Genomic DNA, 15480 nt, shown 5'->3' on the forward strand with positions numbered 1-15480 from the left:
ATGTAAACTCATTTCCTATATATACTGTAAATGATTCTATGGTATTGTAAATTAAAAACAAAAAATAAGGGAGTTATTAAATACTGAAATCCCTTCTTGACTTTTGGCCCACCCTGTTTATCTTGTAAGAGATGGAGAGAAACAGCTTCAAATGCCTCTTTTGGATGCTTCTCAATGTGTTTTCTCTCTATTGTCCTTCCACATGGAGTGTAGTGGAGTGCATTTTTTTTCCAGTGCAATGAGGGTTAAGTGACTTACCCAAGGTCAAATAGCTAGTAAATGTCAAGTGTCCTCCTGAATCCAGGGCCAGTGCTTTATCCACTGCACCACCTAGCTGCCCCACCCTCCCCTGCCATTTTAACTTTTTAAATCAAAAACTATTTATTTTCAGTTGTGAATTCTCATTCTTCCTTCAGCCCCATCCATTGAGAAGACAAGAAATATGCTACCCCTTATACAAATGAAGATATGCAAAATATATTTCCACATTAACCATGTTGCAAAAAAAAAAAACCCAAGAAAAATAAAGTGAAAGGAAATAGAGCAAAGGCATTTCTGAAAGTTCAATTTCTGAGAGTACAGGGTTTAAGGCAGGCTACACAGAAGAAGTGAGATCTGAAGTACGTTTTGAAGACTAGATATGGAGTGTAGGAACACTATCTAAAAAGGAAGAATAGTATGAGGAAAGGCATAGGTATTTTGGTGGAGAGGGATGCTTGGGGATGATGTATCTTCAGTGGAGAGTTTGTATATTATTAATAATAAAACAATGTTGAAGAAGGTAAGATTGTGGAGGCCTTTGAATGCCATATTTGGGTGGTTGAACTTTGTCTTATAAGCAATGGGGAACCATGATGGTTTGTAAGCAGTAGATCAATATGATGAAAATAATATTTTAGGAAGGTTAACCTGATGGTGGTTTGTAGGATTGATTGTATCAGGGAGAATGGAAGGAGGGAAACCAGTTAGGAGGCTATTGCAGGGACAGGTAGATGGCGCAGTGGAAGAAACACTGGCCCTGGATTCAGGAGGACCTGAGTTCAAATCCAGCCTCAGACACTTGACACTTACTAGCTGGGTGACCCTGGGTAAGTCACTTAACCCTCATTGACCCACCAAAAAAAACAAAAACAAAAGGAGGCTTTTGAAACTTAAAATCTTAAAGAACTGCCTTATCTCTGAAGTTGTATTCCAGACTATTGTTACTTGTATATAAAAATGGCAGGGATGTTTGAAATTGTGCTTTAGTATAACTTTTTGACTTTAACCCTAACCAGGTTCTCAGCAAAGAAACCAATCATTCTTAATTTTCTTTATCTTATTCTACTTTTAAATCTTTCTTGTATTAAAATCATTTTTCTTGTGCCTTTCTCCCTTTTTTCCTTCCTTCATCTTCCTTTTGTCTGTCCTTCCTTTCTTTGAGTATATATATATGTAGTAGGCCTCCACCAGTCACAGACGACCATGGATCAGTGCCTTAAAGAGCCACAGGCCACAGTGTGGATGTGCAGTTTGATATGGGAGCCGCAGCTCCTGAGTGACTTATAACCATAACTGCCTCATCTTGTGTTGTATCTACCCCATGAGGAGTAGCTGGAGTATCCTCTCCAGGGCGCTGGCCTGGCTGGATCAATATGAAAAACAAGCTGTTGCCCATGCAGCAGGTTTTCCCTCTCCGTGACATTGGTGGATCCAAAGGAGAGGCAGAGCCAATACAGTTTGGCACCAGTGCTGCCGCAGGAGTTGCCAGAGGGATGTGATGTCCAACATCCAACTGCCTAAGGGACTCAGGCTCCTGATTTTTCCTCAGGGTTGACTTCCGAAGCCTTTCCCATATATGGGTATAGCCACAAGGCAGCGGAGGTTTAAAATCAGGGTTCCTTCCCCTAGGCGGCTTGCCTGCCAAGGCTAACGAGCTCCACCTGCCCAAAGCGACTGGTTTTAAGGTGCCAGCGACTCACCTTCGCCCCTTCTCCGGTTAGTGGAAACAGTTCCACCATGAGAATCTCACTTTAATAAGAATTGATCTGAATGCCATAGAGTGACCTTTTAGTTGTGTCTCTGTAAAGAAATTGGACAATATCTGACAGTGGCAAGTATAGCTCTCAATTCCATGAATGGTTATAATTTTGTATTTATTATATTATTATATTATATCTCAAAACATAGTAGGTGTCATTTTCCTGGAAATTTTCAATTTATTATTTTCTGCTCTATTATTGAACATAGTACTAGAGTGGACAAACTAAATATTTAGGGCTGATTCATTTGAGGTACTATCCGCCAGATAAATGTTAGAAGAATTAAGGGTTACGAAACACTAAACTACAGTTTTATCCGTTATGCTACCCAGTTCAATCATTTGCAGGTCAGTTGCTAAGCACTTTATCAATCACTGCATGGTTGATCTGATTTGATGATGTTAGTAATTCTAATTATTTTAGTTGTTTTTTTTTAGGAGAATTGATGTCAAACGACAGAAAGTAGAATTATTCAACTTTTACTTAGTTTTTGTTTTCTCTACCAAAGAGAATGGAAAATATAGGACAAAGATATTTAACATGAATTTGAAAATAAGAAAGGGACATGATAATCATTAAGAATTAGCATGACTTAGGGGGAAGCTAGGTGGCACAGTGGATAGAGCACGGGCCCTGGAGTCAGGAGTACCTGAGTTCAAATCCAGCCTCAGACACTTAACACTTATTAGCTGTGTGACCCTAGGCAAGTCACTTAACCCCAATTGCCTCACCAAAAAAAAAAAATAATAATAATAATTAGCATGACTTCATCAAGTTTAGGTACTGACTATGTTCAATCTAGATTAGACTTAGGTAGGACATGATCCAATCTGTCCTCAGACACTTACTAGCTGTGTGACCCTGGGCAAATCACCTAACCCTGTTTGCCTTGGTTTCCTCATTTGTAAAATAAGCTGAAGAAGGAAATGACAAAACTACTCCAGTATCTTTCCGAATTGAGAAATGGTCACAGGATATGAACAGGCAGTTTTCAGATGAAGAAATTAAATCTTTCTAAAGCTATATGGGAAAATGTTCTTAATCACTACTGATTAGAGGAATGCAAATTAAAACTACTCTGAAGTACCACCTCATACCTATCCAGTTGGCTAATATGACAAAAAAGGAAAATGATAAATGTTGGAGAAGATGTGGGAAAATTAGAACACACATGCATTGTTGATGTAATTGTGAACTGATCCAACCATTCTGGGGAGCAATTTGGAACCATGCCCGACAGGCTGTAAAACTGTACATACCCTTTGACCCAGCAATACCACCACTAGTCTATGTCCCAAAGAGATCATAAAAAGGGAAAAAGACCCACATGTGCAAAAATATTTATAGCTATTCTTTTTGTGGTGGCAAAGAATTGGAAATTGAGGGGATGCCCATTAACTGGGGAATAGCTCAATAAGTTGTGGTATTTGAATATAATAGAATACTATTGTGCTGTAAGAAGTGATGAGTAGGTGGATTTCAGAAAAACCTGGAAAGACTCACATGAATTGATGCTGAGTGAAATAAGCAGAACCAAGAGAACATTGTACACAGTATAAACAATGTTGTGCAATGATCAACTGTGATAGACTTAGCTCTTCTCAGCAATACAATGATCCAAGACAATGTTGTGCAATGATCAACTGTGATAGACTTAGCTCTTCTCAGCAATACAATGATCCAAGACAATGCCAAAAGACTTATGAAGGAAAATGCTCTCCATATACAGAAAAAAGAACTATGGAGTTTGAATGTAGATTGAAGCATACTATTTTTACTTCTGTTGTTGTTGTTCTTTCTTGAGTTTCTTTCCCCCTTTTGTTCTGATTCTTCTCTCAGAACATGACTAATGTAGAAATATGTTTAACGTGATTGTAATGTGCAACCTATATCAGATTGTTTGCTGGCTTTGGGAGGGGGGAGGGAAGGGAGAGAGGGAGAAAAATTTAGAACTCAAAATCTTATAAAAATGAATGTTAAAAACTATCTTTACATGTAATTGGGAAAATATACTATTTAAAAAAAAACACTCCAGTATCTTTGCCAAGAGAACCCCAAAAGGGATCATGAAGACATGACTGAAAAATGACTCAACAAAAGACAGGATAGCAACCTTCAGGTACTTAAAGGGATATGGAAGAAGAACTAGACCATCCAAAGTGCAGAAGCAAATAGGGAGAAAGTTGTCAGGTAGATTTCAGTTCACTGAAAGGAAAACCTGCTTAACAATTAGGGCTATTCAAAAGTGGGGAGACTTGTTTTGAAGCTATTATATTTATATAGACATTAATGGGAGCCTGAATTAGGGTAGTGGCAGGTGAAATAGAGAGGAGAAAATAGATGCTAGAGATATTGCACAGGAGAAATTGAAATATCCCTAAGTATATATGAGAAGTGAGATAGAGGAAAGTATCTAAGAAAACCCCAGTTTAGTGAACTGTGTGACCTTAGGCAAGTCACTTGTATTCTCTAGGCTTCAGTTTCCTCTTCTGTAAAATAAGATGGTTGGACTAGATGGCCTCTGAGGTCCCTTCCAGCTCTAGATCTATGATTGTATTCTGCTTTAATAGTATTTGTTTTTGTTTTGTTTTGTTTTTTGTTTTTGTTTGTTTGGTTTTTTTGTGGGGCAATGAAGGTTAAGTGACTTGTCCAGGGTCATACAGCTAGTAAGTGTCAAGTGTCTGAGGCTGGATTTGAACTCAGGTCCTCCTGAATCCACAGCCAGTGCTTTATCCACTGCATCACCTAGCTGTCCCCAATAGTATTTGTTTATTGAGCAACTGGATTATTATCAAGTCCATATGATTCAATCCTAGTATCACATAATTAGAGTACTAGAAACTATCTGAGACCATCTAGAGCTCAACCTATATTTGAACCTGAATCCCCTCTACAGCATCGCCAACATGTAGTCATTCAGTTAAAGTACTTTTTACACATATGATCTCATTTGATACTCACAACCACTTTGTGAGGTAGATGCTATTATTATCCTCATTCTACAGCTGGGAAAACTGAAACAGACAAAAGTAAAGTGACTCTCTCAGACTCACACAGCTAGTAAGTGTCTGAGGCTGGATTTGAACTCTTTTTCCTGACACCACGCATAGTGCTCTATCAACTGCATGACCAAGCTGCTTCCTGGTATAAAAAAGATCATTGCACTTAGAATCAGGAGACTTGGGTTTGAGTCCTGCCTCTGACATTTATTAACTGTAATCTTTGGCAAGTCTTTTTCTGTCTCTATGCCCTGGTTTCCTCCCTGTAAAATGAGAAGGTTGGACTAGTTGATGTCTCTCCAAGTTCCTTTTTCCTCTTTGTGGTTCTATGACGTAGGCTAAGCCGAAATGATCTTAAATAGGCACAGCTTTTTCTGTTCATAAAATTACAGTTTGTTTACATTTCTAGTTTATAATATTTTTGTTTATGACTTTTCCCCTTTTCTTATTTTTTTCTTACGACTCACTCCTTAATAAGGACAAGTCACAAATATTACTGGGGTAGCTAGAAAACAGGCACTGTAATGTACTGTTGGTAGAGCTGTGAGTTGGCTCATTCACTCTAAAAAGCAATTTGCAACTTTTACCAAAATGTCACTCAACTGTGTGTATCTCATGACCCAGTTATACTACTGATAGGCATAGTGGTTTCGAAAACATCAAAGAGAGAGGAAAAGAACTCAGGTACAAAAATTTTTATAGCACTTTTATAGTAGCAAATACCCTGGAAACTAAGGGGCTACCCATCTATTCAGGAATGGCTAAATAAATTATGGTATATGAAAGTAATGGAATATTATTGTAAAATAAAATATGATGAAAAGGTCAGTTTTAGAGAAAACTGGGAAGAACCTTATGAATTGATGCAAAGTAAAATGAGCAGAACCTGGAGAAAAATTTATGCAACAACAACAATTTAAAGAAAAATATTTTCAAAAGACATTAGCACTCTGATTAATTTAGTGGCAAACCACAACTCCAGAAGACCCAGGATTAAGCATGATAACCACCTCCTGATAGAGAAGTGACAGACTAAAGAACTGGAACGAGACCTATATTTTTGGACATGGGGGATTTGCTACGTCGATATGCCTTCGTTGTGAAAAAAATATATAATTTTTTCCTCATTTTTATTGTGTATAAATAAGGGGTGGGAAATGGAGAGGGAAGTGGGAGGGAGAGAAAATGGATGCTTAATTGAAAAAATAATTGTAAAATTAAATTTAAAATAAAAACAAGTCATATCTCATTATTTTAAAGCAAAATTAAGTTTTGGTTAACAGAATGCTTAGGGAATGGATTGAACTTTTTGGTTTATACCAGTTTCTTCAGAAAACTTTTTTCAAAGCTTGTTGAAAACTTTTATAAAATGTATGTCTACTTGTCCATTTTATTGGCTAAGTATACCAGACAATTGTCTTATTGTTATATTTATATTACCAGTGCTCCTGGCACATAGTAGGTACTTAATAAATATGTGTTGATTGATTGAATACTATAATTCATTCTTTCTTTGATTCAGGATCTTGCTGCATTTAGGACCAACATACCATTGGATCAACAATCACTTTGTTCAAGAAAGTAGAGACTTTTTTTTTTTTTTTTGGTGAGGCAATTGGGGTTAAGTGACTTGCCCAGGGTCACACAGCTAGTAAGTGTTAAGTGTCTGAGGCTGGATTTGACTCCAGGGCCGGTGTTCTATCCACTGCGCCACCTAGCTGCCCCCAAGTAGAGACTTTTGAACTGACTTTCTACTGACCCTCCCCCTCCAAGATATTCCTTAGAAGTCAATCTTCATAGTAAATATCCCAGAAATTGTTTTCTTATCATTTATTTTTCTTTTCCTCATTAAACTAGAATGCAGGGGGGGAAAACAGTTGACTGAGTTTTAGTTCTAGTAAGACCATCTACCTCACAGTGTTGTTGTGCGGATCAAATAAGATAATGTATGTAAAGAACACTCCAAATCTTAAAGTGTTATGTAAATATGAGGTAGCATTATTATTGCAAATTGACATTTTACCTTTTTTTTTTTTGAGTCCAAGAAAACTGAATCATGTTTCCATCATTACAATGAAAACATGGCCTAGATTTCTTCCTGTCTGGTAGGATAGTGGGAGCTAGGTATATGGGGAGGAGATATCGCCTGTTTGGTCAGTAACATGCTGCATATAGGAGTGACCTGGAGACTGGGGAAATTGAGCTCCAGATTTGGTTTTTATTTTACATAAAGGACAGCTAATAGATTTCATTCTAACTTGTTACTACCCTCCCAAATTAACCTTTCCTCTCAATAAGTACCCCAAAGACATTTTAGAAGTGGTTTCCCAACCTTCATGATAACATCGGTCCTGTCACACACTAATATTGTGGTATGGATTTCATTTTGGCAGCTGTGCTAGTGATGGAGGATAAGCATTATGACCTCCAAGCTCACTTTGCCTATAGAAGAAAAAAAAAACGCTGCAGATAATAAGTCCCTTTACCCCCTCTTTTCCTTTCTAGTCTTTACCTTTGGTTGGCTTGGCAGTTACCCAAATTACTAGACTGACAGTCATTTCTGTTTAATAATCATGCTTTGAAACTCAAGAACTACTCTCCGTGCAGCTCTGTCAACAGGGAATCATTAACGCTGAACAAACAAAATGTATATGCTTAATTGTTTTTATTGAAATAAACACTCTGTGTATCCCCTGCTGTTTAATGAACACATACCAGGTTAACTAAACGTGTGTCTGCTGCCATCTTTGATTACTTGCTTATGGCAGATGAAAGCTGCAAACATTCTTCTTCTCATAACAATAAAGATGATTTCACCTCTTTGGCCTCCAACTCACCCCTCCCTTTTCCCAGGTTGAAGTGGGCTGAGAGAACAGAAGCTCTTAAGCAGATGGGGGGAAAATGCATACCAGCACTCCTAGGCTGCTTTGTGGGTTTTTTTTTTTATTCTTTCAGACAATAGTCTCTGGGAAGAACTTGAAGTCTTTGTCTTCTCATTAAGAATATTACCCTTGTGTATATCTATGTGTCAGAAGGTGGCATTTTAAGCTGAAGCTGGCTACAGTGCTTAGTCTTATATTAGAATATTTTTCAGACTCTAGTATTCATCTATTTTGAAAGGGAACGTGGGAATCAAGTTTATGTAGGTTACAGAGACCTATGTCAGAGGGCCTGTTACCCATTATAGCAAAAGATGAGAATGGCATGTGTATACTGTTACCTAATACCTCAGAGTTCAACATTTGAACCTGTTTTCTGACACACTCGCCCTCTATTAGATTTATAGCTTTGCTTTAAATCTTCTAATGTAGTGGCATGGGAATTTAGACAACTCCTGCTAATGGGAATATGGCCATCTCTTTTCATCATCATGTTCATAATCATCAATATTTAGTTAGTTCCCGCTGGAGTAGAGAAGAGAATAGGAGACGTAATTCTGCCTTGTGGAGCTTACAATCAATAGAAGAAAAGATAGCAACATGAATGTTGAAAACATAAATATATACATGATTTAATTAGAAGTATATAGAAAAAATCCTACACAGAGGTAGCACTATAGTGTTGTTATAGAACTTGGAATGATTATATGGTGAGGTTAGCAAAGGAAAGCTTTGTGGAGAAAAGTGAATAATATTCTGGAGCAAAGAAGGGTCACATTTAGGTGAAGAAGTAGAACAAAGATATACTTGGAGGAAATAGAATGTGATGATTAGAAACAGGCATGAGCAATTAAGGTTTAGGAATAGTTGGAAGGTATATTTGAGTATAGTATAGTAAGTCAGTTAACACAAATAAATGCATTGAGTTTGCTAGGTGCCAAACACTTGCGGATACAAAATATCTTTGTATTCCCAATCTCTGTCCTCAGAAAGTTTCCATTCTATTGGAGAAGACAAGATATAAGTAGATAGGTATGTACTATATATGTATGTATGTATATACACATTGTATATGATGTATGTGTATATATATATATTTATATACTCTCCATCTATATCCACACATACATACACACATGCACACGCACACATATACCTATACATATACACATACACACATACATATAAAGAATAGATGGAGAGTAATCTTAGAGGAAAAGGTTCTAGTAACCCAGAGGACTGAGAAAGGCTTCCTTCCAAAGGTAACATTTGGATTGAATCTTAAGGGAAACTAGGAATTCTATGAGGCAGAGGTGAGGAAGGAAAGCATTTCAAGCATAAAAGATAGAGAATTCAAAGGTATAGAGATGATCAATGGATAATCATTGTGAGTATAGCAAGTAGGCAAGTGTAGCTGGATTATGTATTGTGCAGAAGGTATTAAAGTACAAAAATAACTGAAAAGTAGGAATGAGCAAGGTTGTGATGCCTTTTACTCCTGTCCAAAAGCCTTTATAATGGATTCTTGAGGTAACAAGTTTGGGAGTTTACTGAGTTACTGGTCAGCTCTTCATGTTAGGCATAACATAAGATGGAGGATATATAGTACAATTAGGATGAGAGAATTTGGGAAGAGCTTTCAACTTCATGAGTAGTAGTTTTTCTGGTTGGTGACTTGGTTTGGAGACACTCCAACTTTTGGAAGGGCTGAAAATAATGTCAAGGTTACTGATTCTTGCTGCTCAATGTAGAATACTTTAGAGAAAGGAGAAGGTAATGTTGAGCTGTTTTAATTGTCCATGGTAGATGATTTGTATTTGAACAAAGGTGATGACTATGGAATAGGGCTGAAATTATAACAAATAAATTCTGATCATCTATGTACAGTTTATCTGCTTTAACAAACAAAACTGAACAATATTCCTATATCTCAGAAGTACATTGGGTTCTATAAGTAAAAATAAGATACACATCAGAAAATAGGGCCAACTCTTCTGGGAAGGTATTCCATGAATATTGGTTATTGGTCAATGCTCCCCTTGTTTGAATCAAGGGGATCTTAAATAAAAAAGGAGGTAGATAGCACACCTACTTTATTTCCAAATGAATGTTATATAATTCAAAGATTCACAGAATTTTAGGCTTGGAAGTGAATTTCAAGGTCATTGAGTCCAAGCTGTACTGGAACAAGAATCCCCCTAAAACATATCTAGCAAATGATGAAACAGCTTTGGCTTGAAGACCAATGCAGAAACTGATCAACTTCCAAGGAAACCCATTTCACTCTTGGGCGGGTCTGCTTGTTAGAAAGTATTCCCATATTTTAAACTCTAATATGTCTCTTTGTTATTTCTACTCATCATACCTAATTCTGTTCTCTGAGGTCCAGAAGAATAAAGACCAATTCCTTTTAATCACATGATAGCCATTCAAATACCTGCTGACAGCTTTCGTATACCATGAATCTTCACCAAGCTAAATCTCTTGAGTTCCTTCAAAGATCCATATATGATCTGCTCTTGAGGCTTTTTACATATCTCCTTTGTACACTCTAGATCATCAACATTTGTTCTGTCCAAAATGTGTCATCCATGACTGAACACAAATTTATAGGTGTAGTCTAACTACAACAGAATGAAGTAGGATTTTTACTGAGTTCTGGATATTAAGCTTCTCAATGTAGCCTAAGATTATATTAGATTTTTCAGACTGGCTGCTATATTATGCTGTTGACTGAAATTGAGTTTGCTGTATACTAAAAAAATGACTAATCTTTTTATTTTTTCAATAATTATGCAAAATAAATTTTAGCATTAGTCATGTCGCCCAAAAAGCAAGAAAATTAAAGAGAAAATATGTTTCAATCTGTATTCCGACTCCATCAGTTCTCCATCTAGAGGTAGTGAGTATGTTTCATCATGAGTCCTTTGGAATTATGTTGATCAGAGTTACTTTATCAGAGTCTTTCAGAATTGATTATCCTTACCACATTGCTGTACTATATAAACTGTTCTCAGTTCTGTTCACTTCACTTTGCATCAGTCATACAAGTTTTCCCAAGTTTTTCTAAAATTATCCCCTTCATCATTTCTTATAACCCAATGGTATTCTAGGACTTTCATATACCGTAACTTATTTAGCAATTCCCCCCAGTTAATGGGCATTCCCTTAGTTTCTAATTCTTTGCTGCCACAAAAAGATCTGTTCTAAATATTTTTGTACATATGGGTGCTGTTCCTGTTTCTTTGGTCTCTAAGGTATAGCAGCTTTACTTGGTCAAAAAGTATCTACAGTTTAATAGCTTTTTTGGCATGGATCTAAATTGCTTTCCAGTATGGTCATACTAGTTCACAGCTCTACCAATAGTATATTAGTATACCTGCTTTTCAATATCCTAGCATTTGTCATTTTCCTTTTCTGTCATCTTTAGCCAATAGGATGTGTATGAGGTGGTACCTCAAAGTTGTTTTAATTTGAATTTCTCTAATTATTAGTGATTTAGAACATTTTTTTCATGTGACTATCAATCTTTTTCTCATGAAATGCTATTTAGCTGAGTCTTCCCCACCTCATATTCATGAGGCTGATTTTTAAAAATCTAAGTGGTAGCATTTTCCATTTATCCCAATTTAATTTCAGCATTAGACTTGACCCAATGTTCTAGCTGTCAAGGTCCTTGGGGATCCTAATTCAATCATCAAACTTGTTATGAATCACTCTCAGATTTGTGTCTTCTGTGATTTTAATAAGCATGTCATGCATTTCTATATTTAAATCATTAATAAAAATGTTAAATATGAAAAGGCCAGGTACAGATCTTTTGAATACTTCACTAGATGGCTCCTTCCAAGTTGACATTGAGCCATTAATGACCATTTTGGGGGATCTATCCATTCACTAGTTCCATATCCACCTACTTTTACTATTGTATCTCACATCTCAATCTTGTTCACAAGGAAAAGCATGAAATGTTATCAAAAACTTTGGTAGAATCTAGATAAACAATACCAAACTACATCTAGGCATTGCACGAATCTATTTTTTATGAGGCCACACTGGCTTTTTGTGATCACTGAAGTGTATTGGTAAATCCAATCCAACAAACATATCTAAATGCTTACTCCATGCCAGGCACTATGCTAAGCATTGGGATATACTTAATAAAAAGAAAGACAGTCTCTGCCCTTAAGTAGCTTATAATCTAAAAGAGGAGATAATGTTTAACAATTGGCTTTCCCCCCCCAAAATATACTCATGACATACTTTTAAGTTTAATATGTATCCTTGTGAACAAGATTGAGATGTGAGATACAATAGTTAACATTTTCTCCATCACTTAAGATTAGACAATCACCAAACAATAAATCAAACACTATATTAAGCTCTGATTTATAGCATTTGCTAATTCCCAAGGTATAAATATTCAAAATGAAAATTTAACAGTTGTCTTTAACAAGGTAGTAATCAGTTCTTGAAAAAAAGAAGGAAGGCAAAGGGCCAAAGATGGCAGGGTTTTGGACAAGCCTAAAAGTGGATAGAGAACAAGATCATCTTATTTTCTTGCTTATTGTTTGTTAAATATTTTCTTTTGGATAAAGTTAGGGAGCTTGGGTAAGATTTTGCTTGTTTTTTTTTTAATAATGTGCATTGTTTTCATTTACTATTATTGTTAATGACTTTAAAAATTGTTCTAGATTTTTGCTAAGAATCAAACTCACCGACCTATAATTTGATACTCCTTTTTTTTTAAATTGAGAGTATTCACTCTTTTTAAGTCTTGTGATTTCTCTCCAATTCTCTTCAATCTTTCAAAGATCACAAATGATGATCAGCAATACCACCTGCCATTTCTCTGAGATGGGCCTGGGTTGTAGTTCATCCTGGAGCTATGTGACTTGAAGAAGGGCAGCTAGGAGCTCTTTTCCTTTGCTTCTTTTTATTGCTGCTTAGATTTCTTCCATTTACGAAAATGGTTGTGTCATCAAAATAAGTCTGCTACTGTACTTGAAAACGGCATTCCCCCTTGTTTTCCCTCATCAGTGGCATGGGGATTTTTCTCTTGTGAAAATGTGGCACAAATAAAACTAGTCAGAGCCAAACATAGAAAATACTGTGTACTAGTGATGCTAATGTAAAGTAATTTAACCCCGTTCTTTCAGCACAGAGTGATTCTTTAGAAAATCATACCACTTGTAGAAATTGGCTTGGTAATTTTTTGAAGTAGGCAAGTGGGAACCAGGCTAAGAGAAGCAGGCCATTTTCAGCTATGACTGGGGTAGGATTTTTCATCTCAGAAGGTGTAGTGAATTTTGTTTCTCACTGGAATTAGTTTGTGACTCCTACTCATCGACTTGAAATTAATGATTCTTCACTACCCGTTGGTTATTTCTCTTTCCATTTAAGAACACTGACTTTACCTCCCCCTCCCACTTGCATTTTGAATGGAACCAAGAAATAATGAGGTTGTTTTGTTCAACATCAATGATAGCTTCCACAATGCAAAACCTTATCAAAACACCATGGGTTTCTCCCCCCTCCTTCTGCCATAAAAGCAGCCTTCTCTACTAGGATCACATGTGGTATTACTGCACAGCTGTGGGAGATGGTTAATTACTGCAGCTAAGCAACAAAACATACCTCGTCTATAGTTACTTACGAAACAAATATTGTCATTTTACTTTTCTGAGGCTAGATATTTATCTAGGTTCTCCCATGTTTGGAAGGGCATCCAAATTCAGCTCCATGGGATCATGTGGGTCAAACCAGTGAACTCCATTGATTTGTGTCTTCACACCAATTTTGCCCTCTACAACTATACTTAAACACCCTTCAAAATTAGGAGAATGGTCTGAAAATAGACGGATATTAGATGAGGTCTTGTAAGGATTCCAAAAGTTTGTAACAAAGCAGAGTAAAATAACAGTGAGATGAAATTTCTTCTCCCAACTTCTCAAAAATGCAGCATTCTCAGGGATTTAAGAGGGAAAAAAAACTTTGGTTTTGAACTTGGCAATTAAAATGGTCTCTTTGGCAGAGCTGTCAGTAGAGTGTTATTCTTTGGTCTGTGACAATAAAAGTCTAGCTATTTCTACTTCATAGCTTGTGATTAAATTGGAACATTTGAGGAAGGGTGGGAGGGAACCTCTGGCAGGGACTGTGTTCTTTAGGAAGCATAGTACGGAGAAACACCCCCCCCCAAATACAACCAAAACAAACACACATGTTTTAAATTATGGACTTTCAATAAAGAACTCTTAAGATTGTTTATCTTACTGTGAATATTAAAGAGATAGATGTTCAGTAAACAACATGAGTATGAGACTTGTATTGAAATCTTGTAAACAAGAAAAATGAAAAGTCTTATGAAATTACTTTGATTCTGAGTTGCATTTAAATCAACCTTGCAGTTTCTTGGCAATAAGGTACATCCACATACACATTTTTGTTTTAAAAAATGGTCAAAGATGGACTAGGGGACTCCCTCAGGAGGATAACACCTTAACCTCTCTGGCTTTTAGTTACCTTCTCTATAAATGAGGAAGTTAAAGGAGATGATCGCTTAAGATCCCTTTCAGTTCTAAATCAATAACCATATCATAAGTGATTTAGTGAGGGCTCATTTAAATGAGATCAGCATCTGAACCTATGCAACTGTGCATTTCAATCTGGCAAGGTTTTAAAATTAGGCTTCCAGTATGATAAGGAACCTTAGATTAATTTATGATATTTCCTTCCTGTCTTTCATTGAACATCGCCATCTTCCCGTATGTTGTGTGTACAGGCACTTGCTCTAACCCCATGAATCATTTTTTGATGAAAACATTTCACTTCTCTATTCCTCATTTTCTCCTCTCTACTCTTTCCCCACCCCATATCCAACCAGTTACCAAGTCTTGTCCATTCTACATCTGAAACTTCTCTCACATCCCTCGCCTTCTGTCCAATCGCAAGGCCACCACCCTAATTCAGGCCCTGATCATCTGAACTACTATAATAACCTTATACATGGTCTCCTGCCTCATGACTCCCTTTCTCAAACCCATCCTCCACATACCTACCTAACTCCTAGTTCTGACCATTTCATTTCCCTGGTTAAGAAGCTTTATTGAGTACCTCTTGTCTCTAGGATTAAATGCAAGCTCCTTTGATTGGCATCTAAAGCCCTACACAATCTGCCTTTAGCCTACCTTTCCAGATTTATTACATATCGTTCTCCTTTATGCACTCTGCAGTTCAGTGAAACTGGCCTGCTTTGGTGCTCCTCCCACGTGGCATCTCCCATCGGGTGCTCCATGGCTGGGGATGCCCTCTCTTCTCATCTTGGCCTTAGAATCTGTCTCGTTACAAAACTCTGTTCAAGAGACACCTCCTCCACAAGGCCCTCTCCCTCTCTCAGAAATCACCTCGTATTTACATTGTCTATATTTTGTACTTATTTGTGTACACATTGTTTCCCCTGATCAAAAGTGAGTTTCTCCACGAATAGTTTCATTTTTGTCTTTGAGCCTAGTCTCACATTAGGGACTTTGTTTTGCCTTTCTTTGTATCTCCTGGACTAGGTGTGTTTCCTGGCACATAGTA

Source organism: Dromiciops gliroides, chromosome 3 (genome assembly GCF_019393635.1).
Source record: "Dromiciops gliroides isolate mDroGli1 chromosome 3, mDroGli1.pri, whole genome shotgun sequence".
Taxonomy (NCBI): domain Eukaryota; kingdom Metazoa; phylum Chordata; class Mammalia; order Microbiotheria; family Microbiotheriidae; genus Dromiciops; species Dromiciops gliroides.